General features: G+C 45.4%; 1 long non-coding RNA gene and 5 other non-coding genes across 7 annotated transcripts; all 6 read right to left on the reverse strand.

Annotated features, from left to right (window-relative positions):
• Positions 1-16,803: 16,803 nt before the first annotated feature.
• Positions 16,804-22,496, reverse strand: LOC138265419 (uncharacterized). 2 transcript variants are annotated; one of them, XR_011199363.1, is made up of 9 exons: positions 22,354-22,496; positions 21,161-21,293; positions 20,632-20,730; positions 20,363-20,424; positions 19,699-19,766; positions 19,274-19,335; positions 18,315-18,345; positions 17,723-17,755; positions 16,804-17,288 (listed from the first exon to the last, which is right to left on the reverse strand). It is a non-coding gene; the product is annotated as an uncharacterized lncRNA (long non-coding RNA). The 2 variants fall into 2 exon arrangements; XR_011199364.1 differs by having other exon boundaries at positions 21,161-21,290; positions 22,354-22,463.
• On the reverse strand, positions 17,468-17,594 carry LOC138266760 (small nucleolar RNA SNORA63). The gene has a single exon (XR_011199686.1). It is a non-coding gene; the product is annotated as a small nucleolar RNA SNORA63 (small nucleolar RNA).
• LOC138266782 (small nucleolar RNA SNORA81) lies at positions 17,821-17,990 on the reverse strand. The gene has a single exon (XR_011199702.1). It is a non-coding gene; the product is annotated as a small nucleolar RNA SNORA81 (small nucleolar RNA).
• LOC138266762 (small nucleolar RNA SNORA63) lies at positions 18,614-18,739 on the reverse strand. Its single transcript, XR_011199688.1, has one exon. It is a non-coding gene; the product is annotated as a small nucleolar RNA SNORA63 (small nucleolar RNA).
• Positions 20,033-20,104, reverse strand: LOC138266788 (small nucleolar RNA SNORD2). The gene has a single exon (XR_011199706.1). It is a non-coding gene; the product is annotated as a small nucleolar RNA SNORD2 (small nucleolar RNA).
• LOC138266785 (small nucleolar RNA SNORD2) lies at positions 20,497-20,569 on the reverse strand. Its single transcript, XR_011199704.1, has one exon. It is a non-coding gene; the product is annotated as a small nucleolar RNA SNORD2 (small nucleolar RNA).
• Positions 22,497-26,900: the final 4,404 nt, after the last annotated feature.

Here is a 26,900-nt window from a genome sequence, read left to right on the forward strand (position 1 = left end):
AGAGCACCTGCTTGTGCTCCACAACCGTGGCCAAGTCAATACAGTGTTGCACAGGTAAACTATATACTCACTATCAACTGCAACTTCATATGTAATGATATCAGTATTACTTTAGGTAAGTTCCTGACAAGCAGCTGCGTCTAAGTTTCACACTCTCCGCAACACTAGATTAGCACAACACTTCTTGACTGATTTGAAACCTCACACTAGGCACCCAGTTTCTCCCACATAGAAAACCTAGAACCAGTGGTGGTACCGCCCTATTTAAGGGCTTCCAAGAGTTAGGGGCATTCTGCTTGTTGCAGCACGTCTCATCTGGGCCCCGATGAAATATGATCACATCACCCCCATCATGATCAGCCATTGGCTCGCTTTGCTAGCCCACAACATCTTCAAAACCAGCTGCATCCTCTACAAAGCCATCACAACCAGCCCCCCACTTATCTCACAGACAAGCTCTCCATCTCTGGTGGTTTTTGGCACATCCACAGCCAACACGCAATTGGAATGCAGACTACAGAGCGTATAAAAGAGAGAACCGGGCTCTTTTTAATCTTTGCTTCCAGGATCTGGAACAACATCCCTGTATACATCAAGACTGCCCCTACACTGCTCCAATTTTGAAAACAGTTGAAAACTCGCCTCTTTAAAGAACACTGCGTGACAATGCATTAACAATCCACAAGCCAGCTTCTATTGCTTGTTTGTGTAGTAGTGCTTGGACCTCTATTTGTAATAGGTGTAAGTGTTGTTGGGACAGATTGTGCGTTCTTGGTGGCACATCGGGCGGGAATTTTGTGAATTCTATGCAATAACCATGTTGGATAATGGCTAGGACCCATGCGTCTGTGGTAATGTGTGTCCAGTTCTGATAGTATGCTGTAAGTCTCCCCCTCACTGGTGATAAGTGTTGGGGTTTTGTGACCTTGGAGTCACTGTTTGGTTTGGCTTGTTTTAGGTGTCTGGAACTTTCCCCTTCCTCTTGAGAATTGGCCTCCTCTATATGAACCACGAAACCCTCCCCTCTGGTATTGTGCCTGATAGGCGGGTCTGGTTTGAGAGGTGGAAGGCTCTGGTGTGTGCATTCGAAAACCCCCTCTGAATTGTGGCTTTCTAAATGTGCCTCTGCCTTGTGGGGAGTAGAGCGCGCCCATGGCTTTGGCCGTGTCCGTGTCTTTCTTTAATTTTTCAATTGCTGTGTCCACTTCGGCCCAAACAATTGTTCTTGGTTAAAAGGCATGTTCAACACCGCTTGTTGGATTTCTGGCTTGATTCCAGAGCTTCTTAACCATGCATGCCTGCGAATGGTTACCGCAGTGTTGACCTTCTTGCTGCCGAGTCTAGTGCGGACCTTATTTGGTTGTTGGATATTGCCTGTCCTTCTTCCACAACCTGCTGGGCACGTTTCTGGTGTTCTTTGGGCAAGTGTTGTATACTGTAATGTGTTGCATCTCGTCCCAGTGTGCCCTGTCGTAGCGAGCAAGTAGGGCTTGCGAATTTGCAATCCGCCATTGATTGGCTGCTGGTGCTGCCATTCGTTCGCCCCCTGCGTCAAACTTTCTGCTTTCTTTGTCAGGCGGTGAAGCGTCTCCTGACGATTGATAGTTTGCTCTCTTTGTTGCCGTGCCTACAACCACTAAGTCCGGTCTAAGTTGTTGTGTTGTGAACACAGGATCTGTTGGGGGAGGTTTGTACTTCTTATCAACTCTAGGCGTGATTGCCCTTCCCTTTACAGGCTCCTGGAAGACCTGTTTCGCGTGCTTGAGCATTCCCTGGAGCATTGGCAGACTCTGATAGGAAGCGTGGGTGGATGCTAAAGTGTTAAACAGGAAATCATCCTCCACTGGCTCTGTGTGCATTGCTACGTTGTGGAACGTAGCTGCCCTTGATAGTACCTGCGTATATGCAGTACTGTCCTCTGGAGGTGATGGCTTTGTTGGATAACAATCCGGACTGTTATCCGATACTGGTGCATCATGTAAGTCCCATGCATCAGCATCATCCTGTGTCATCCCAGTATGTGTGGGTGACTGTATTGTAGGTGTTCCCACTGGTGACAGTTGTGGTGGGGACGGTTGTGGTGAGAACCTTGGTGGTGGGGATTTGTCTCTAACCACCTTTGCCTTAGGTTGCATTTCTGTCTCTTGAAATGTAAGTTTCCATTTAGATTTGAGTGGAGGTAAAGTTTTAATTTTTCCAGTCTCTTTCTGGATATGTAATCTTCTTTGTGTATGGTCCGGTTCTTCCATACCTAACTCCTGCTCAAATCTATGTCTTTCCTTTAATTGGCTGGAAAGTCCTTGCTCTTCTGTATAAGAGCTTCTTTTCGGCTCCGAAGCCGCTTTTTTCGGTACCGAGGTTTCAGGTACGTCTTTTTCAGTTCCGAAGATATTTTCCTTACTTTGGGCGAATCGAACTCTCGGTGTCGAGATCGTTCGGTGCCGGAATCTCGACTGGAGTCAGAAATCTTCGGCAATTCTCTGGCCTTTTTCGGTGCTGATGTTTGGTCACCTTCTTTTCGGTGGGTTAAGCCATGGCCTGCTGGTGGTGGCGTCCCCATGGCCTTAAATGTCTTTGTGTGAGTTTTGGACGGGGCAGGTTTACTCACTGTTCGCTGCACCGTCAAGGGTCGTTCATTTTCAGATTCATCCGAGTCTGTCCCCTGGATGGAAATGCTTTCCTGCTATCCGACGTCAAGCTGCTCTTTCGGTGTCGACGCCATTTGTAGTCTTCTTGTGCGCCGATCTCTCAAGGTCTTTTTCGATCAAAGCACTCGACAAGCCTCGCAAGTATCCTCCCTGTGTTCAGGTGATGAACACAGATTACAGACCCGGTGCTGGTCTGTATAAGGATACTTCGAATGACACTTAGGACAGAAGCGGAAGGGAGGTCCGGTCCATTAGTCTGGGATGATGGGTGTGGTTGGGCCGACCAGGCCTCGGTGAAGAACAGAAGCCCCGAAGGGCCGCCGGAGCGCTCTTGATGTCGGTGCCGATACACTAACAAGGTACCGAACGATAACAATACCGTCGAATTTTCGATAATTTAGCTAACATTCCCGATTCGAAATACGGAGCAAAGAGGAACACGTCCGAACCCGATGGCGGAAAGAAAACAATCTAAGATGGAGTCGACGCCCATGCGCAATGGAGCCGAAAGGGAAGAGTCACTCGGTCTCATGACTCAAAAAGACTTCTTCGAAGAAAAACAACTTGTAACACTCCGAGCCCAACACTAGATGGCAGGATAATGCACAGCATGTGAATAGGTAGATCTCTTTTTGCTTTAATATAGCAAGTTTGAATACATTTAACTATCCATCTGGCGATGCCTGGTTTGGATATAGGATTACCTGCATGAGGTTTTTGGAAGGCTACAAACAATTTTTTTTTTTTTACGAAATTGTTTTGTTCTGTCAATGTAATACATTAGTGCTCTCTTTATTGTATAAAGGGTTCTTGAATAGTAAATGCTTGTATCTCACTTACTCTTCTAAGTGATGTGATAGCTATTAGGAAGGCTACTTTCCAAGTTAAGTATTGCATCTCACAAGAGTGCATGGGTTCGAATGGTGGCCCCATGAGTCGTGTTAATACAATATTAAGGTTCCACAAAGGTACTGGTGGTGTCCTTGGGGGTATGATTCTTTTTAGACCCTCCATAAATGCTTTGATGACTGGGATTCTAAAAAGCAATGTTGTATGTGTGGGGATTTTTCTCTGGCCACCTTCACCTTCGGCTGCATTTCTGTCTCCTTAAATGGCAGTTTTCTTTTGGTCTTAATTGGAGGAAGAGTTTGTATTTTCCCTGTCTCTTTCTGGATATGCAACCTCATTTGCGTATGTCTGGTTCATCCATACTTATTTCCTGCTCAAACCTGTGTCTTTCATGCATTTGGCTGGAAAGTCCTTGCTCCTCTGTATAAGAGCTTCTTTCTGGCTCCGAAGCCGCTTTTTTCGGTACTGATGTTTCCGAAACTGTCTTTTTTGGTTCTGACAAAAAATGTCTCACCTTGGGTGAGTCGAACTCTCTGTGTCGAGATCGTTCAGTGCTGGAATCTCAACCGGAGTCGGAAGTCTTCTGCAAATTTCTGGCCTTTTTCGGTGCCAATGTTTGGTCACCTTCTTTTCGATGGGTTAAGCCATGGCCTGCTGGCGGTGGCGTTCCCTTGGCCTAAAGTTCTTGGTGTGAGTTTTGGACGGGGCAATTCTACTCACTGTTCGCTGCACCGTCGAGGGTTGCTCACTTTCGGATTCGTCAGAGTCCGTTCCCTGGATGGAAATTATTTCCTCCTCTCTGACGTCGAGTTGTTCTCTCAGTGTCGACACCATTTGCAGTCTTCTCGCTCGTCGATCACGTAGGGTCTTTTTAGATCGAAACACTCGACAAGCCTCACAAGTATCCTCCCTGTGTTCTGGTGACAAACACAGATTACAGACCAGGTGTTGGTCTGTATAGGGATACTTCGAGTGGCACTTCGGACCGAAGCGGAAGGGGGTCCGGTCCATTAGTCTTTGACGATGGATGTGGTCGGGCCGACCAGGCCCTGCTGAAGAACGGAAGCCCCGAAGGGCCACCGGAGCGCTCCTGCTGTTGGTGCTGATACAATGACACTAACCCGGTCCCGAACGAGAACAATACCATTGATTTTTCGTTATTTAGCTAACTTTCCCGATTCGAAATACGGAGCAAAGAGGAACACGTCCGAACCTGATGGCGGAAAGAAAACAATCTAAGATGGAGTCGACGCCCATGCGCAATGGAGCTGAAAGGGAGGAGTCCCTCAGTCACGTGACTCGAAAAGTCTTCGAAGAAAAACAACTTGTAACACTCCGAGCCCAACACTAGATGGCAGGATAATGCACAGCATGTGAATCTGCAGCTATACATGCCACCGAACATATAAATATATGTATGTTGTTCTGTGCTTGGCATGTTCGTGGGTCATTGCATGGCTTCTGGGTGGGTTGTTATACTAGATATCTATGAATCCCTGCTCTCATCTTATCACACTTATCTACCCATCATCATATGTCATGTCTCTATCAATATATCCTCCATTCCCACTCTGACTCACCCAAATCCATTCTACTACTTTAATCTCCTAAATAACTCTGCTTAAGCTCTTCCCTCCGCTTTCACATCTAACTCACCAAACCTCACTCTACTACCACGACCTCCCAAACAACCCTACTAAATCCTCCCTCAATTATCTCACCCTGCTACTATGATCTCCCTAACCCTTCCACCGACTCTTCTCTCCTCTATCCCCCTTTACTCATCCCAAGCCTTTGGGATGAGTAAAGGAGGGATATACTCCCAATTAACACTTCTGGATTTCTTTCCTCCTCCACCCCTCTATTACTTCAATAAATCTATCGAACAAACTCTCATATCCGCGGCTCAAATGAACCCATTATAATACTAAAACAGTACTCATATTTTCCGATACTAATCCATCACTAATTCTTGTTGGGTTCCAGAGTAGCGTGCTACCCGCCGAAAAGCGCTTCGACGCCTCGTCAGGGGTAGTAAGCACTATATAAATACTATTACAATACAATACAAAGATGCACCAGTCTCTGCTGCACCCAGGAAAGTTGTGTAAGAGCAGTTTGGTCACACAAAAAAACAAGTTATTGTTCAAGGAAGAATTCCTTTGTGGTCACAATGCCAGTTGAATGCACTTCTGCCAGGATCGAGAGAACTTTTAGGGACATCTTTCCCTGTGGCCAGGACCACCTCACAAAGTTTGCAGACCAGTTAACCTCTGCAGGAAGACTACCATCGACCACATCACATCTACAGAATCTCCAGCATCCTGTATCCCTTGTATCAGGACCACTTCCATAGCAACCTACAGCAAAAGGAATAATAGTGCCATGAACGTACTGAACAGTGCTTCTTTCTCCTGACCTTGCTGGTTCCCTGTTGGAGTTGGTCAACTAAAGTGACCACATTGACACTTACCTAGGTTTTTCTTTAAAAAGTTTTTAAGTGTTGAATTAGCCAATGCTTGGCTGCTATGTAAAAAATGTATATTTACTGCACCCGGTAAATTCTGTATCTATGAAACCCTCCCATGGGTCTTTTGTTGGGGTGTATAAAAATATAATTGTAACTATCATTTGGTGAGGTCGCATACTGCATAATACACCCCATTTCCTCACAGGAAGACTTGGCAAAACTGTCTTCTGGAATTTTGTTGAAAGCTGCAGATCCCTGCCTCCCTCCGCCCGCTTTAGAACTTAAAGAGTCTCCCCTAGACATGAACTTTGCTCAAATTTGCTGACAGGATAGACAATGTTAGAAACAGAGCGATCATCCGCTGAGTGGGAGTTGGCAGGGGGCCAAGGGAGGGGAAGATAGGACCAATTGTTGTTCATGTCTGTACCTGTTGTGTTACCTATAAAACTAATAAAAAGATATAAAAAATATATATATATATCTGGGATGGCTACTATCCAAGTTCTCATCTCAAGCAATCAACTTTAAGTGCATTCATTAAAGATTGTGCAACAAAAGCCACATAAGTTTTAATATATCTCCCTGATTACATTTGAAAAATTCATTTATTTCGACTTTAGAGGCCTGTACCCATCCCACTGTATGGAGGAGTTGCTGGTTGAACACCCACCTTCTAGGTTGAGGCGTAGAGTGTTCTGGGAAAGAAAGTACTTCCAACACTAGGGTGGCGTGATCGGATAGACCAGAGAGCCTCACAGATTGATTCTTAAAGTGCGTTATTTTGGATATCAGGAAACAAAATCGATGCAGGAGGTGCTTTTAAACAGTCTGGAAATGCACGTATATTCTCTCTCATTCGGGGCACTTATTCTCCAAGGATCGCAGAGCATCAACACTTTAATGTAGTCTTTAAAAATCTTAGCAACTTTAGGTTTGTGCTGTTTTTTACCCTTAACAATGGTATCCAAAAATAGATCCTGGAGAAAGTTAAAATCCCCGCCTGTAAGGAAATGGCTCCCTGTTGCAATTACCCCCCACTTTTTGCCTGATACTGACTTGACTGAGAAGTGTGCTGGGACCCTGCTAACCAGGCCCCAGCACCAGTGTTCTTTCACCTAAAATGTACCATTGTCTCCACAATTGGCACAACCCTGGCACCCAGGTAAGTCCCTTGTAACTGGTACCCCTGTTACCAAGGGCCCTGATTCCAGGGAAGGACTCTAAGGGCTGCAGCCACCCTAGGGACCCCTCACTCAGCACAGACACACTGCTTGCCAGCTTGTGTGTGCTGGTGGGGATAAAATGACTAAGTCGACATGGCACTCCCCTCAGGGTGCCATGCCAACCTCACACTGCCTGTGGCATAGATAAGTCACCCCTCTAGCAGGCCTTACAGCCCTAAGTCAGGGTGCACTATACCACAGGTGAGGGCATAGGTGCATGAGCACTATGCCCCTACAGTGTCTAAGCAAAACCTTAGACATTGTAAGTGCAGGGTAGCCATAAGAGTATATGGTCTGGGGGTCTGTCAAAAACGAACTCCACAGCTCCATAATGGCTACACTGAATACTGAGAAGTTTGGTATCAAACTTCTCAGAATAATAAATCCACACTGATGCCAGTGTTGGATTTATTAAAAAATGCACACAGAGGGCATCTTAGAGATGCCCCCTGTATTTTACCCAATTGTTCAGTGCAGGACTGACTGGTCTGTGCCAGCCTGCTGCTGAGAGACGAGTTTCTGACCCCATGTGGTGAGGGCCTTTGTGCTCTCCGAGGACAGAAACAAAAGCTTGCTCTGGGTGGAGGTGCTTCACACCTCCCCCCTGCAGGAACTGTAACACCTAGCAGTGAGCCTCAAAGGCTCAGGCTTCGTGTTACAATGCCCCAGGGCACTCCAGTTAGTGGAGATGTCCGCCCCTGGACACAGCCCCCACTTTTGGCGGCAAGTCTAGGAGAGATAATGAGTAAAACAAGGAGGAGTCACTGGCTAGTCAGGACAGCCCCTAAGGTGTCCTGAGCTGAGGTGACTATGACTTTTAGAAATCCTCCATCTTGCAGATGGAGGATTCCCCCAATAGGATTAGGGATGTGCCCCCCTCCCCTCAGGGAGGAGGCACAAAGAGGGTGTAGCCACCCTCAGAGCTAGTAGCCATTGGCTACTAACCCCCCCAGACCTAAACACACCCCAGTGGCTCCCAGAACACAGCAAGATAGATTCCTGCAACCTAAGAAGAGGACTGCTGAACTGAAAGACCTGCAGAGAAGACGGAGACACCAACTGATTTGGCCCCAGCTCTACCGGCCTGTCTCCCCACTTCTAAAGACACTGCTCCAGCGACGCGTTCCCAGGGTCCAGCAACCTCTGAAGCCTCAGAGGACTACCCTGCATCTAGAAGGACCAAGAACTCCAGAGGACAGCGGCTCCGTTCCCCAAAGACTGCAACTTTGCAACAAAGAAGCAACTTTGAAACAATACACGTTTCAGTCCGGAAGCGTGAAGAGACTTTGCACTCTGCACCCGACGCCCCCGGCTCAACTTGTGGAGAACAAACACCACAGGGAGGACTCCCCGGCGACTACGAGACCGTGAGTAGCCAGAGTTGACCCCCCTGAGCCCCTACAGCGACACCTGCAGAGGGAATCCCGAGGCTCCCCCTGACCGCGACTGCCTGCTTCAAAGACCCGACACCTGGCAAAGACACTGCACCCGCATTCCCCAGGACCTGAAGGATCCGACCTCCAGTGCAGGAGTGACCCCCAGGTGGCCCTCACCCTTGCCCAGGTGGTGGCTACCCCGAGGAGCGCCCCCCCCCCCCCTTGCCTGCCTGCATCGCTGAAGAGACCCTTTGGTCTCCCATTGAATCCTATTGTGAACCCGACACCTGTTTGCACACTGCACCCGGCTGCCCCCGTGCCTCTGATGGTGTACTTTTTGTGTGGACTTTTGTTTGAAGTATTACTTGTAAATCTTGAACCTGTGGTTCTTAAAATAAACTAAGGAAATATATTTTTCTATACAAAAACCTATTGGCCTGGAATTGTCTCTGAGTGTAAGTTCCTCATTTATTGCCTGTGTGTGTATACAACAAATGCTTAACACTACTCCTCTGATAAGCCTACTGCTCGACCATACTACCACAAAAATAGAGCATTAGAATTCTCTTTTTGCCACTATCTTACCTCTAAGGGGAACCCTTGGACTCTGTGCATGCTATTTCTTACTTTGAAATAGTACATACAGAGCCAACTTCCTACACCGCCAATAATGATTTTGCCTGGAAGCTGCAAAAGGGATTAAAACAGTTCCACATAAGGGGCCAGATCATCTGTCAGAGGTGCATAAAAACTGACAAAAATAAATCTCTCTGTAGCGATTAGGCAGTGTACCCAGCACTATCGCCCTTCGGGGTCACTAAAAAGAATCAAGTGCCCGAGCACCAAGATTCTTAGCTAGACACCTCTGTGAGCGACTGGAGCAGCGGCACCAACCTTAAAAGCAACAGAGTTTTTAAACATATTGAAGCCCGCTACTTTTTTTTAGCAAGGATGAGTTTCTTGTAACACGATGACAGAAGGGTTTAGAGCATTTACCATCTCCTCAATTGCAGACCTTTTTCTCCGATTATTTAACCCGTTAACATTCCAAGAAACTATTTTTAGTGAGGAATTTAACTTTACCATTGAATTCTTATAAAGAATTGCCTAAATATTAAGTAATCAAAACCATCAGAGCGCGTAAACCTTGGCCTGTATTGAATGGTGTCATCCAGAGTGTAAAGTTAATCATTCCACATTGTGCATAGCTATATTTTAGTATGGTAAAGAAGGGTCTTGTACCCCTTACCCCATCCCATCCCCCTATACCCCTATCCCACCCCTTGGGTGGCCAGCACCTGGGGCCCTCCTGTCTGGGCACTCCAGAGCCACCCCTGACCCCCTTCTTCCCTAGTTGGGTGCCTTGGCATGGCACCCTAAATGCCATAAACTGCCAAGGGGACTGCAATGTAAATGTCCTAATGATGTGCTATGCTCTACAACATCTACCCTTCAAATGAGAAGGGAAGGTTGAGAATCTTTGGAAATTTCCCCCGATCTCCCCGTCCCCTTTGCCCTGATCCATCAGAGTTCTGAATCGAGTGCAAGAGTCTTAGCGACATCCACTGTGTGGACCAAGTTGGAGTGACCCTGAAAAAAAACGTGTAATTCAGATTGTTGGAGTGGTGCTGCCGGGGCCCCAGCTTTCTGAAATGCGGGGATCATCCCCTTCAATTCTCTCCTCCGATACGCAGCAGCCACCGACATATCCGAGAAGATTTTAAAAGCATAATCGCCGCAAATCTGGTGAGTTTTATTCTTAATTGCTTGCTGTAGAATCCGTCCCTTCATGCGAGTCGCCGAAATTGACGAGTACAGTTCGAGGATATTTTGCGTTGGGTGGCTGTACTGAAGGGCCCGCATAATAGTGAGATCTAAATGTTTATCCTTCGGTTCTGAGAGAACATGATTTAAAACAAGATCAGTAATTAAATCTGTAACAGTCTGCCCATATTCACGTCCTTCAGGGATCTGAGTGAATCTCAAATTAGACCTGCGTGAACGTTTTTCAACACCATCTAGCCGAATCCGCAGGTCTACCAGATCTGCTTGACATTTTGCCGCTGTCAGAGCCAAAGAAGAGTGTGAACCTTCCAGATTGAACACTCGCTGCTCCACCTCTTTAATACATGAGCTAAATTGCTGTATATTACCAGAAATTAGATTTAATTGTGATTCCGTTTTCTGATTTGCTTCTTGTGAAATTTTAAGAGTTCTAAGTTCAGATAGAATTTGAAGGAGCAAGTTTTCTGAAGGAGTGCCAGCAGCTACCTTATCTCCATATTCTTGAGATGGATGCCGAGCTTGTAAGTTCCACTGATCTTGAGCCATCTGAGGAGGCCCATTTAAGATGGCGTTCATGGTGGCCTGTTAGAACAATATTTCCCAAGACATTGACTGGATCATGAAGTGCACTAGAAGAGGGACTGTCCACCTGAGGGGCAGAGAAAGTTATTGGTTAACGAAGAGATAACATATTTTGCCCCCTACTCCTCCAGTAAACAGCAGCTTAAATGCAGAGCCTGTGCCCTGAAACTTACTGCGTTAGACTCCGAATTCACGGTAGGCATTGACCGATCCTGAAGTGAGCACAGTTTATTGGCCGATTCTGGATTAGAGTCTGAATCCTGGTCTGAGTCTGGGACTGAGTCCGGTTCTCTGGCAACCTCAGCTAAAAAAAAAAAAAATCAGAGTGAAGGCGCAGATCCGTCGAAGTCAACGAATTGTGAGGCTGGATAATGCTAAGAGATGAGTCCGTAGTTAGCGGGGAGGGAGCACTTGGAGGAGAGTCTAAATGTCTGTGGTTATCGGAGGGAGTAAGGCGCTTTGTTTTCCCACCTTGAGTCTTTGAAGCAGCGTGCCCTTTGCCCTGAAACTGATGGAGGGACCGACACATTGTTTTTTCCCTCCTTGCCCTCCTGCAAAGATAGCTCTGGCTCTGCCTGAGAAGTACTTGACGCATACCAAATCCCACTAGAGACACTGTGTGACAGGTTTAGTATCCTTTAGCAAATAATTTAGGAGTACTGAACACCCTGAGCAGATAAAGCCCTGAAAGCAGTCAGTTTTTTTCCCCTTCCTTTCTTCACTTTAATTTTTTTTATCTTTTTTCCCTCTTTTCAATTGGGCACCTTCTTCATCTGCCCAAAAAGGAAAAAAACACGCGAGCCTGTCATCTCTGTTTAGGTCTCGGTGATCCCTGCCTCGCCTCCTGTTCCCTCTATGCGAGTCTTGGCTCCTCTCGTAGATAACTCCCAATTCACTGCAAGCACCGTCCGCCCACACAAGAAAGTGATTACATTTCTGAAAAGAGGAACGGGGACGTGAAGCTCCCGGGCAGATAGAAATGAGCTTGTGCTGCAAACACCGGGCTGAGTTTGTGTCAGCTATTCAGAGTCCACAAACTAGCACTTCCCTCAGAGCTCTTCCTGCCTTCACCGTGTGATGAAACTGCTCCCCCAGCCTTCTTGTCAGGCTGTTTCACTCTAGTGCTCACGAGGTGCTTTCTGCAGCACCAGAGCAGAGGGTATCTGTCCAAAAAGTTTTATATAGCGCCAACAGAAATATCGAGACGGCTCGACCGGGCGGTGCGTCTAAAAATGCAGACAGGGCTGGGGCAAATTAGTGAGAGAGGTTCCATATGAAATGAGTGGGGCCGTGGAAGAAGAAAAAAAAAAAAGAAAATCTCCCAGAGATGGGACAGTCCGTGAAATGTGGGAATCTTCCAGTTGATGACAAGCAGATCTTCAATAACGCTTGGGGTCTTGCCTTGGCGTTTACGGGTGGCAAACGATTCTCACCATGGCTTGTGCCCCTGAAGAGCTGGGCCAGTCAGTCAAATCTTACGATCTGATAAAGATTGGTTCACGTAAAGCCCGGTTATATTCTCATATTATGAAAACATTGACATACCGTGCAGCAAGTATTTCATTTTCTGGTAGAGCTCAGTGGGAGGTGAGATCATTCTGGGCTACTCCCACAGAGGCCGGGCAGATCGAACACCTGAAATCTTCTCTGGTGGCAACTCCGTTTCAAGAAAAAGTAAAGCATTCTGAGAAAATTCAGACCATTTACGAGTTCTGGCAAGTCTTACGGCAGGCTGAAAGAAGCGTCTGCCTCCCCCTCAGCAACATCGGCTCGGCGATGTTCTCTGTGGTCAGGAAAGAGACTGTCGCATAGCGTGTCCGTGCTACAGCGCCGTCCACCCTCTGCGATGGCTAGCCGTGGAGCATGACGGGAGTAATTATTAATCGGAAATACATCTGTATGATCTCAACTATGTTCCTCTTCCCCTGAAAACTCAGGCCCAGCTTGCACGCTGGGGGTTCTCTTCCCCCCTCTATACTTGGACGAATTGCACAGATCAAAAGGTCAATACTTCAATTATTTAACCTTTTGTTCTCAGCCATTCCTTGCATATTAACGTCTCTATTTTTTAAGAAGTTAAGTCTGTTTGGCTCATTCATTTGGCAAAACCAGAAGGCATCTGCTGCAATAAGTACATTCTATGCCTATAGAGAAGGCGGGGGAGGGGGGTAGCACCACCACATTTTAAAGACTATTTTGCCTTTTTTGCACAGTATTTGACTAATTTCAAAGTTGACCAATCTTTGGGCGGTCAATTTCCCTAAGATTTTTGAGAATTAATTTGCAGGGACTGCGATATTACGAGTCCTGCACTGAGGGTGAAATTGCCTCAAAAAGTTTGATACAAGATTCTTCAATGGCTCTTTAAAAGGAAAGCAAATCTTTGTAGAAGATATTCAATCCCATACTTGCATTTCTTTACCTTGCGCTCTGAGGCTTTCAGGTCGATTTAGGAATAGTAAGGAGATGGGATTATGCAGGATTGAGTAAAATTGGGGATTTTTGTTTTAATGATAACTGGGAAACTCAAATATTCAGATGGTCGTTCAAAATTATTTTTTTCTTAGGGAGATCTTATAGTATCATGCTCCACAGGCTGAGGGGTTTAGACATCAATTCAATCATTAATGCACAGGCAGTAGTTACCTAACTGGTGGAGCTCCCGGGAGAAGGCGAGGTGGTGCATTTAAATTACTTCTTGAGCAGGATTAGACTGATCTCTGGGAAAAGGTAGTGAGAAATTGGGGCCAGCAAGAGGGCCTCAACCTGTCAAGGGAGTGCTGGGAAAAGATCTAACTTTTACTGTACTCAGGTGAGATTGGCATTGCATGATATTCTTTATTAAATGATTCTATTGCACCCCGCAAGCCTTGTCCCGGCTGGTGTCCAGTTGCCCTGATCTTTGTTTTCACTGTAAGGCAACAGGGGTGGCTGGCTGGATACACGTGATTGGCTCATGTTGACTTTACAGTAATTCTGGGATGGAGTATTTAAGATTAACAACTATTGCTCCGATCCCTATAATCCCCAGAATTTGGCTGGTGGCTCTCGGTTACAACCGCGGGTCAAGGCTTCCACCCAGGTGGGAAAAGCTAGTTTTTAATCACCAACGTGATTGCCAGATCTCTTCTGTTAAGAAATTGGCGCTCCAATTTAACTCCCTGCCCTCAAAAATGGCTGAGTAAAATGGTACTGGTTAGAGAGCAGGAAATGAGATGTCAGGACAGTCGGAGGGGGCAAAAAGTTCACACATTTGGGGCGATTTTTTTCTAGACAATCAATGGGGTCCATAGGCAACGAGAGTAACCCCAGAAACCAGGGTTTCAGTCAGTCATGAAATTCCTGAGCAAAATCGGTCACCCTGCCCCATCTCAAATTAGCAAGTTGAGTGGCAGTAGATGCCACCAGGTAGTGTGACAGTCAGAAAGTTTGATTTTAATGGTGGCACCAGTCTTCAAAGTATGAAATACTACTGCATGAATATCATAATTGAGCCATGGTGTGGTCCAAAAAAGCAACAACTCAATCCTGTGCCCTATGCTTAGCAGCTATTATTCACCAACCTCTCATTTCTTCTACTGTGGTGCCTTTTTGTCTTTGGAGCTCCATGACACCCCCACCCTCTTTAGGGCTGAACTGCCTGTTGTGCTGCTATGCAAGTTCCATCTTGTTTGCACTTGCAAATGTCGTGTGCCCTGTTGGGATTCGCCCATCTCCACTTATTAACCATTAGGATGTACCATCAGGAATTTGGGATTCCATTTTTTATCTGTTCATTAAGACAGGAGTATTTGTATGCAACTCTACCCAGGTTCCCTTGGAAGCTTTCCCTGTACTCTTACGGAACACTCTTGGCTCCCTGTATAAATAGCCCCTCAGAACTTGCATTGGTGCTTGTCCTCGTACCAGTAACTGCACAAGTCCAATGCAAGCAACATCCCTGCACTCACCTAGATCTTCTGTACTCTTGTTCAGTGCACTTTATTTCTCAATCCTGTGCCCTATGCTTAGCAGCTATTATTCACCAACCTCTCATTTCTTCTACTGTGGTGCCTTTTTGTCTTTGAAGCTCCATGACACCCCCACCCTCTTTAGGGCTGAACTGCCTGTTGTGCTGCTATGCAAGTTCCATCTTGTTTGCACTTGCAAATGTCGTGTGCCCTGTTGGGATTCGCCCATCTCCACTTATTAACCATTAGGATGTACCATCAGGAATTTGGGATTCCATTTTTTATCTGTTCATTAAGACAAGAGTATTTGTATGCAACTCTACCCAGGTTCCCTTGGAAGCTTTCCCTGTACTCTTACGGAACACTCTTGGCTCCCTGTATAAATAGCCCCTCAGAACTTGCATTGGTGCTTGTCCTCGTACCAGTAACTGCACAAGTCCAATGCAAGCAACATCCCTGCACTCACCTAGATCTTCTGTACTCTTGTTCAGTGCACTTTATTTCTGCGCACCCCCCCCCCCCCCCCCAAAAATCTTCCAGCAACCACTGCTTCATATTTCTAAACAGTGCTTCTCAGGGTAAAAACCCAATTCCAGGTTAGTTGACATTAAGCTCCAATAGTTCTTGCATGTCTGTTACCACTTGCTTCCATCAGACTTCTCTACATCTTGTTTCCTGATGTGTTTCCCATGGACTAGATAAACTGTCTCCTGTACCTCCTTGTACGAGTGTCTAGCATACTTTGGGAGTCAACGACACCCAATCTAGCACTGATTTTACCATACCCCTAGTATATCTTTGCGTGCCTGTAAACTTTGAGTTTCTCACTCCACGTCCCTTACACAACCTTGCAAGTTTCAGCGATTCAACCTTGTGTCTCAAATCTGTTACCAATATTGTTTACAAGTATCAGCTTAATCCAGATTGATACCTCCAACTTGAAGCAATAATGCTATTTTGTGTGAATATAGCTGGAGTACTGACCTATGTGCGCTATACAACTTTAGGAATGCTCGTACCCAGGCCGCGATACTTAATACATATTTGCACCCCGCCCTTGCACAACCTTGGGTGAGTTGGTTTCCCAACCTTATGTTGAATCAGTCCGCAAGTGTTTTGAATACAATTCTATAACCTGAATCACACACCCTTGAAGTGGTTTTGCTTTTAGCTTAAGTGTTCATCAAAATACTGTTTACAGTTTAGTTTAAGGTCTGATTTAAAGATATGTATTGTGCATGGTTTGGCACGACGGTAACTTTTACATATTTTTGGTTTCTCACGGAGCGCTATTAACTACCTAGTACTTAAAATTAATTCTCAAGTTGCAGAATATTTCTAGAGTATTTGATTACTATGCTATCATCTTATGAGTGTTAAAAGGAACTTACACGTTAGCAATATCTGAAGCGTTGTAACCAGTGCAGTGAATATGTGGGTAATGGCCTTTACTTTGAGTGCATAGTGTTTGCACAATAGCCAGAGTGCTGACTCGCAACCCCCAGCAGACAGGATCAGGACATTGATAAGTGCAGCTGCAGTTTGGCAGAAGTGCTGCAACAGAGCCAATCTCGGGTTCCCATTTGCTATAGAGCTCCATAATATTGGTGGCGGTGTCGGCACGGCACTTAGCAAAGATGTCAGTCATGGGGCAGATACCCAGCAATAATCAGTGAGACACCCTTAAAACAACCAGTTCTCTGCAAAACAATGTATTGTTTGCTCCGACTTTCCTATGCGATTTTGCATGTGCTATGGCAGACTATTGCAGCTGTAACAAGGGGGTGGGAGAAAATACTTCCGCTATCCAAGCTACTTTTTGCTTTAGCTAGAAGCAAGATTTACAACTTCTCTAGACTTCCAATATCTACTCATTACCAGAAACAATATGAACACTGAAAATATCACATTTCACACAAGTACACTTAAATGATTTATTGAAGATTTAAACTGAGCACGTTAATGCTAGACATGTACAGATGAGAACATTTTAGAGTCGAGTCTTTTAGAAAGATGTGGGATGTTCTAATGACCAGGCAATGTTGTTACAGAAACACAGCTGAAGTCGAAGAAATTACTCGAGTGTGGAAATATATACTGATTAATGCCGCCTCTAACTCTCGCGCCAAAACAAGTTAAGTCTTTGCATAGAAAAATCAACGTTTGATTTTTACCGGTTGGTTCTGCCAACTGTAATGTCTGTATGGTCATTCAAGACTTTAAAACACTAGCACAACCAGTCTGTTCCTACTGGCCTCCATCCCTCAGCCTCGAATTCAGAAAGTCTCCCCGCATAAGTACAGCAATGCAGACACTTGTATCAAGGGACACCTCCACCGGGGATATGCAGATGTAGTTTATCAGAAGCGTGCTTCCAGTTGATGGGTGCCAGGCCACATATTCTGCTGCAAGAGAAACCAAAAGTTCAAATTGCACTGCAGACTCCAAACAGCTGCTAAAAGCATGGCCCTCATTTTTATACCCCACAAGAAATTGATTTGCTATTTTAAATCATGCACCATTACAGTAAGGTCAACCTGTTTACAGTAAGTGCTAAAGTTATGGCCATCTATTTAAACTTGTCATGTACGAGACCAAGCGTCCCTGCCTGCTGTGGAGTCGTAGCAGACAGGGATAGTATGAATTGATTTAATGTTTGCAGGGGGAACGACAATGTAGCACTTGGAGCTACATTGTAACTTATCCTGCACCTCAAACGGGAGAAAGGACACTTAAATGAGGGCCAACGCAGTAGTGCCAAGGTAGACCCAAGGACACGAGAAAGTTAAGCCAGTAGGATATTCTGCAAGTAATATGTAAAATAAGCTGCGACTCTTACCAAGGTCTGCGAACGTCCAAATGTTGCCATACCCTAAAAGAAAACGAGGCGATTAACATAAAGGCAACCACATTCTCTTGCTACACAAAGGGTACACAATGTGTTGCACCAACCTTTAGACATGGACACTGGACATTAAGAAAGAGGTCCATCCAAGTCACCGCGGCTGGTGCTTTTACTCTCCTTCCTGTGTGTACCCTGCTAGCATCATTAATAGCCAGGAGTAAACCTGGTTGTTAATTTTAGCACGGTGCTTTTACAGGAAGGAACCCATAACTATCTATCTATCTATATATATATATATATATATATACACACACACACATATATAAATAAAATGAAGTGCCCCACTCTAACAGGTGCTGGTAAAGGCTCTAGGTTTGCTACAACAGCTACAAAAGCAATCAGGCTCAATGGTTCTACAGCATAATAGCTTCTTGAGAAAACACGTTGTGTGCTTCACCCAATAAGGATATTTTTTAGGTGCTCGTGATAACGATCCCACCCATTTTATAAAATGAGGCATAAGCCAGTAACGGAAACCAAGAAATAGTCCCAACGGCATGCCGGATTATTCAAATGAAATATCTACCTTAAATTTGTGCACTCCAACATCCTCACTCCTGTGGGTGGAAAAAAGTTTGTTACTAACGAATTGTGAAATCTCCATGGAGCGAGCATACAACAGCGCTGCTTGACCTTTAAAGCCCGAGGTAGGGTCGCGAGTGCATACGTTTTAGACGGGATTATAATTTATACACATAGCGTAGAGTACAATCAAGCTCATTTATCAGCAAGTGGCTTGGTCAGACGCAGATCTTGGCCACCCAAGTTAAAGTCCTAAACGGACTACAGCTCCTACCCAAGTCGTACATTGTGTTGTATGCAAACGTGTTTGAGACCAAGCGTCCCTGCATGCCGGTGCATTACAACAGGCAGGGATAGTAGGAAACAATTGCTTTGTGCAGGGGGAACGACAACACAGCACTTCCAGCTGGGCTGTAACTTATCCTGCATGGGTCATTCGATGTACAAACTGATATACACCATGGAGGCAACAATTACAGCTGTAAGTGCTAATTTTCAAAACAAAACTGCTCGGTAGTTACCTAGAGGGCAGACTCGTAAGTGTGACTGTATAACAGAAATGCATCCTCCTAGAATAGTTCACAGCAGGTATATCTCCGGCACACAAGAATATTAAGCCACCAGAACAGAAGCATTATTTTACAGGCTCGCGAGATGGAAACTAAGCTGCTCAACTAGTTTTATTGTATCGCCATTTAAAAAAAAACAAAAAAAAAAAAAACCCATCTATTGAAGTGAGCAGTCCACAGTATCTCATCCACCCTCGTGCGGCAGAGGAACAAACCCCAGCTTCTGGAGACATTCAGCTTTGGAATGCACATTGGTGGCTAGAGTCATTTCCACTGCGGCATTCAAGGCCAGTACTTTCACGGGCTGCAGTGACCGGGCAAAAGTGCACAACCACACTACTTAATTAGGGGTGACCACCGCTTACAGAAGTTTGAAGGCACTACAAGTACTCACCGACTGGAGTCCGCAAGTCCACAGCAAACCTCGCATTCGCAAGACGCGTCACAAAGTGCACCCTTCAGAGGAAAAGAAACATCCATGATCACAAACGGGCAGGCGTCAAAACATATGCCAACGGATACATGGCGTATTCGGGGAAATGTGAACGAGTTAAAAGCTGCAAGATGAAGTAAACCCAATAGCTCCCCCTGTGGGGCTAACACGACCCCAGAGAAGTAACCTAACCAAGCATGGCAGTCTTAATCACTGGAAACTATGCTCACTGAACAGTGTTGGCCACAAAATAGTGATGAACGACAACTGTGTCGTCACCGTGGAGCGTGGTCTTTACTCTACCCCTTAAGAGTCTGTCTGCAAAGTATAAGTAACTTTACAGAACGTCATCTTTTAGGGGGCAGTCGAGGTTGTTTGATATTTACCTGCAATTCTGCTGTGACTAAGTTCTTCCCCAGAACGAGCGGCCCATTCTTTCGACTTCATCGCAATCCTATAGAAAAACACAAAAAGTAAATTGGTGAAATGCTCAAGTCACATGAATTTTGTTGAAGACCCCCATCAGTCGGCAGTGCATCGACCTTGTAGTATTGTTTAGCACGCCTTAGTTGTGCTCAGAGTGGACAGTGGGCAAGGAAAAGCTACACCAAGGTATTCTTCACTTCACACGCACTGCTCGCGAGAAGATGTCATAAAGTACCCACTCCTAGTTAGGACACGCACAATAAGTCGTTACCGAGAAGGGGAGAAAGCAGTCCAAAGAGATCAGCGTTAAGTTTAGTCATCATCTGGTTGTCAGTCCCGAAAGATGTTAAAGCCATCATTTCACTTTGCCCTGCTTCCGTGAAAGACCAAATTACGGCCTTTAATCAAGCACACGATTTGCACCACAGTATAGTTAAGCGTGCCACAAACGCCCCCATCCGAATATTGTGGGGTGAAGACAAACTTGAACTAGCCCACAATTATTAGGCTAATTCACGGCCACTGATCACTCCGTGCACTATAGAAGGTAGTGGTTTACGATTCATAACTGGGTATCAAACTACATACAAACAACCCCCAACCTTTCACAAATAAGGTAATTACCTGAATTTGCACAGCTTTCACCCATCGAATGAACGTGTTCCATTTCGCCCGAAAATGTAACCCTTTGGGAGAAAAAAAAAAGTCACAATTAAAACCGCGTTTCAACAAAGACACGGGCAATATGAGCCAGTTTTAAATGATCAGCAGTAAGTTTTATCATCATCTCGTTATCAGTCCCGAAAGATGTTAAAATACATCATGTCACCTTGTCCTCCAGTGGTGTATGGCAGCATTTCTCGTGCCACCCCGTAAAAGGGCGCAGTGTTTACCTGCAGTACTTGAGGACTGTATTCAAGCCACAGCATACAAAAGCAGCACTCCTTAGCCTTCATGTTCCAGGCTCCAGACAAGATCCTCTGCTACGGACCCTTGGGAATCAAAAAGAAAATGTACAAGTTGACAGACATTTGGATTACAGCAGAAACATGTCAACTCCCAATTACGTTTCTAGAAGTGTCGGCCACAATATAGTGATGGACTACAACCGTGTAATCCACTGTGGAGAGCGGTCCTTGATCTACCCCTCAAGATCAAGACTGGAAAGTACGAGGAACTTTACAGCACTTAAAAGTCTTAAGGGAAAATGGCAGCCATTCTGTAAAGGGCCATCACAGCCCACAGAAATCCAGCATACGGGAGCAAGCTTACTCAGTTTTTAAAGCAATGGCATGATCAAGGTGTAAAACGGCCATCGTGCCAAACAGAAACAAAATGGCCACTAGGCAAGCCCCACCATTGCACGTGTCACTATACCCGCGTAGACCATCAAACGTCCCCTTTTAAGTACAAATCGTGTACCTCGACAATCAGCGGAGTCTTGTTGCCCAGCAGTCGGGGAAACGTTCCGTGTTCTGTGCAATATTGCCTGCAGCTGTGAGGAATGGCAGCTTCTGGGCCGGGTCTGTTCTATGGCAGACATGTCAACTAACTGCTGCAGAAAAAGAAAAGATCGTTTATAAGCCGGTCACAATCACAATTAATGGGCGCCATATCTGCAGGAGCAAAGCGTTTTGAGACCATGCGTCCCTTCCTGCCGTTGCAGGACATGCAAGGATGTTAGGAATAAAGCCCCCTTGCAGGGCGAACGACAGCCTAGCAATGCCAGCTGGGCTGTAACCCATCCTGCACATATCAATCGAGCTAAGACTACACAAACTGGCAGTTTGCTAAAGTGACGAGGGCTATCAAAAGCGCTCTTCTGAAACGTGTCTAGGTTTGGCCGCACATAACCAGGGCCAATTGAAACGTGCGGCATGCTTTATCAAACATTTAGCGTCAACATTACCAAAATCTCCACAACACTATATGGCAGTTTGAGAACCACTCCAACACCCCAAAATAAGGTGGCAAGTTAATCGTTACTAAGGGCCTGCCACTGCACAGCAACACGTGCTTAGTGACTTGCTCATGGAAAATACAGGCTCGCTTTTAGTAGTCTGTAGACTACAACAAAAATTCAGTTTCATGATTGATCCCCAGGGTGGGGGTAGGAAGACAGGCCAGAAGCGCTTTAAGTTGCGTTATCACTTGCTTTTCTCTCTCATCAAGTTTAAATTCACCAGTGCAACTACTAAATCTGTGGCTAAAGTACAAAACTTTACTTGTGATAAAGTAAACCTACACCAAGATAAAATATACTCCGTATTCAGTTGGGTGCGATCTGCACAAAGACCATGGACTTTACGTTTTGAAATCTTAACCCAACTTTCATTATCCGCAGTCAAGATGAACTAGGGACTCAACCAAAATATTTTTTTTTCAGCACGGTCAACTATTGAGTTTCAATTTAAGTTAACTGAAAAGTTTACTGGTTAACTGGAAAAAAATGGACCTATTCAAAAACACGATTCTCCCTCGTTACTCGAGCAGATTTGAAGAAAAATTCCACCAACATACCAGTTTAAGCAAGAAATACACGCAGATAAGTTGGGCACCAAATACGTGCCTCTTAGGTGCAAGAGGCAAAAAGACCACATGGCCTGACAGTTTACCTGCTCGTGCCGATGACACTTGCTCCCACGATCACCACTGGAAACCGAAAGACGGTCTGAAAAAGCGGGCTCTGAATTTATGCTCCCGGAACTACTTCAGCGCTGGGCGGGACCTTAATTTCGGACTCTTTCACAGCCCGAAGCCATAACCCACGTTCGGTGAGTCACGTATATACGGATCACGCTTTCTTCCTTCTCTTTTGTACGGAGCAATAAAACGTAAAGTAATATTAATAATAAGGAATCAAATTGGAACTTTTTCTTCACCTACGTGACTACTGGCGGAAGGGGACGTATGGCCAATAAGGTAAACACAACGGTTGTAATGCGTCTGGGGTCGCCAACAACTCGTCACAAGGAAGTACTACGCGTGTACGTACCTCCGCTTGGTGACGCAACTACTTGTTTAACCCTCTGCGCATCTCTCCTGTCTGACTGTACCTCTGGTGACGCAACTACTTGTTTAACCCTCTGCGCATCTCTCCTGTCTGACTGTACCTCCGGGACGTAAGACGGAAACTTAAAAATATTGCTGCTGCATGTACTTTTGTGCGCAAGCGTGTCAATGCCTCTTTAGAAAAGTAAAATAAAACTTTGTGTACCTCAATTTGAACAATATTTTAAACTCCGGGATTAGTGAAAACAAACATTTTCCTATCACTTCTGCAAATTTTATACTACAAAATTAACGTACTTTTATTACTATGCTTTTTATGTGATTCCAAAATGGTCAATTGAGTTTAAAAGTCAGCTTAAGTTGTGTGACAAGAACATCAATGAATTCACACACATTTAGACATATGTCGGCCATTTTGGAATCGTAACCATTCCTAAATAAATGACTGCTGAAATGGTCTATATATGGTACATTTCTGTTGTGTATATATAAAATATAATAATGCATATATAATATTAACAGTGACAAATGAATGCAAAATGAAATTTACTTTAATTTGATACTTATGTAAAGCATTCTAGCGTCATAGTGTCAATTTAGTACAATGTAAAACTAAAAAAATTCATGAATGTAAATATTAAGAAAACATAAGTACAAAACACCACGCTGGTGCACATTCACACATGGTACCACTGAGTGGTAGGAATATTGGCGATTTCTGCAAATCCCATAAAATTCCCTCACACAAATAGTTGGAAAATGTGTACTTTACCCCTGCTTGCCATATGGATACTGTATGCCCCAGGGATCTGTAAGAAAGGACAGGCTTTACGAGTTTGGGTGCGTCCTGATGTCTTAATGGGCCACCTCCTCCCGATCTTTAGGTCTCACTTGCTGACAGTGCATTTTCTGCCCCTGCAATATGTATTGTTTACTATACAGGGTTTGCAGCTTGTCCATCGCTTACTGTCGTTCCGGAGGCAAAAAGAACAATGTGATGGATAGAATGTTTAAGTTAATCGTTCCGGAGGCAAAAAGAACAATGTGATGGATAGAATGTTTAAGTTAATCTCAGCCACTGGCAATCACTCGGGGCTACATCCCAAACCAATGTTTTTTTGCCCACCATGCCACCCCAGTTTGGACTCAGTCAAATGGAAAGCAGTCTTGACCCTGCTCCGCATTGGAACAGTCCAGCCCATACTGCCACACCAGGTCTTCCCTGAACTGGAAGCAAGCATCCTGGGACAGTTGTTGGGGTATCAACCCTCATCAGTCAGGCTAGCTTAAATCCAGTCAGAACATAAGCAATTGTTCTGCCGTGACCAAGAACTTCAATATGAATAATATGATAATAATTTTCAAAAGGACACGTGTAATTCGTTCTGTTTACACAAAACATACATTATTTATTGATGTGTATATACAATTTGTAAACCCTCTAGCATGAACGATATATGGCCTGACTGATCTGTCTAAAAAACCAAAACACATAGAATGTGAAAAAGTGTACAAGAATGTGACGAGACAAACAAAAATATATAAGAGACAATCACATATATAATGTTGGTAGAAGGCATGAGGTCAATTTCCAATAGAGAATTTCATAGAAGCGATTGAAGCAATACTAATGAGCTCCTAGTGTCTTAGCTAACAATAAGATTTGACCAGGAAAAGTCGAAGTTTTGACCATACTTAGATTGACTGTGCTGGGGTCTTCATCAGGACCAATGAAAATGGTAACAACTATAAACCAAAGTGAAACTTAAATCAGTCCCTGCGGGCAAAATGACTCACCAAATGTTTTCAAGGATGATCAAAAATACCTTACCCATCCAGACTGAATCTGGGCAACAAGGTTACAAAGGTTGCGTCTCTCACAATCACTATGTGTCCGGAAGAAAAACATCATACCCATACCATTAGTAATGGGGGTTGAGAAACTCCACTGAATAAAGGAAAGAAACAGATGATGCAAATCATGAAAAGATCACAGAGAGCAATGAGTACTGTTAGGTGTAAGATAGATACATATTGCACAATGACGGAGAGAACCAGTGTTTACCCTGAAAAACCAGCATGCCCTGTCAGAAACACAAAGAGCAAAACCTAAAGTCAAAAGGGATGCAAGCTTAGTGGGTGAACGAATAGAGAGCCAACCAGGAGAGCATGCCTCTCATGGTGGACGTGTGCGTCTACACTGATCCTTAAAAAGCATAACCTTGCAGACAAATGAGACAAGTTCTAGGATAGGAGCCCATTACGTGGGGCCCTAGAACTAAAAAAGTGGCTTGGTCAGAGAAGAGACAAGAAAATAGCCGCATTGGTGTACACTCTGGATGAGGTTGCCTTGGTCAATAAGGGTGCCAAAAGGTGGACACGAAGGCCCTCATTTCAACCCTGGCGGTAAATGCCAACTACAGCCGTGCTGACGGCCGCCAACATACCATACCACGACCGCAGCAGTATTCTGCTACAGGTATTATGACCGACACTGAGAAATCCGCCACTATACAGACATCCACACAAGTCCGCCAGACCAGAGGTCAGTGATAAACCGGCGATAGCAAAACCCACACTGTTACGCCAACAGGAATAAGCCCACAGTATCACAACCCACGAATCACTGCAGCGGTCTTTCAACTGCGGTAAACCATTGGCGGTACACACTGCTGCGCTCAAAATACACACACACTTACAAAACTGCACCACATTGGACAATTCAAACTACACGCACCTGACACATACACACACCACACCCACACACCCAATCCAATATAAAACACCCACCCACATTACCCACAACCCCTTACAGCGAAAAGAAAAGATAGCACAGAGTGAGAGACGAGCCAGGAGCACCCACTCAATCAGAGCCACAAAACACCATTGTAAGGAAATGCCTCCTTGGCATGGTTACCCCCCTAACGTTTTGCCTTTGCTGGTGCTAAGTTATGATTTGAAAGTGTACTGGGACCCTGCTAACCAGGCCCCAGCACCAGTGTTCTTTCCCTAAACTGTACCTTTTTCTCCACAATTGGCACAACCATGGCACTCAGGTGAGTCCCTTGTAACTGGTACCCCTGGTACCAAGGGCCCTGATGCCAGGGAAGGTCTCTAAGGGCTGCAGCATGTCTTATGCCACCCTAGGGACCCCTCACTCAGCACATGAACACTGCCTCACAGCTTGTGTGTGCTGGTGGGGAGAAAATGACTAAGTCGACATGGCACTCCCCTCAGAGTGCCATGCCAACCTCACACTGCCTGTGGCATAGGTAAGTCACCCATCTAGCAGGCCTTACAGCCCTAAGGCAGGGTGCACTATACCACAGTGAGGGCATATGTGCATGAGCACTATGCCCCTACAGTGTCTAAGCAAAACCTTAGACATTGTAAGTGCAGGGTAGCCATAAGAGGATATGGTCCGGGAGTTTGTCAAACACGAACTCCACGGTTCCATAATGGCTACACTGAAAACTGGGAAGTTTGGTATAAAACTTCTCAGCAGAATAAATGCACACTGTTGCCAGGGTGCAATTTATTGTAAAATACACCCAAATGGCATCTCAGAGATGCCCCCTGAATACATACCCAACTTCTAGTGCAGGCTGACCAGTTCCTGCTAGCCTGCCACACACCAGACATTTTGCTGGCCACATGGGAAGAGTGCCTTTGTCACTCTGTGGCCAGGAACAAAGCCTTTACTGGGTGGAGGTGCTTCTCACCTCCCCCTGCAGGAACTGTAGCACCTGGTGGTGAGCCTCAAAGGCTCACCCCTTTTGTGACAGCGCCCCAGGGCATCCCAGTTAGTGGAGAGGCCCGCCCCTCCGGCCACTGCCCCCACTTTTGGCGGCAAGGTTGGAGGAGATAATGAGAAAAACAAGGAGGAGTCACCCACCAGTCAGGACAGCCCCTAAGGTGTCCTGAGCTGAGGTGACCCCTGCCTTGAGAAGTCCTCCATCTTGAGTTTGGAGTTTTCCCCCAATAGGATTAGGGATGTGCCTCCCTCTCCACAGGGAGGAGGCACAAAGAGGGTGTAGCCATACTCAAGGACAGTAGCCATTGGCTACTGCCCTCCCAGACCTAAACACACCCCTAAATTCAGTATTTATGGGCTTCTCAGATCCCAGGAAATCAGATTCCTGCAACCTGA

Source organism: Pleurodeles waltl, chromosome 11, assembly GCF_031143425.1.
Source record: "Pleurodeles waltl isolate 20211129_DDA chromosome 11, aPleWal1.hap1.20221129, whole genome shotgun sequence".
NCBI lineage: Eukaryota > Metazoa > Chordata > Amphibia > Caudata > Salamandridae > Pleurodeles > Pleurodeles waltl.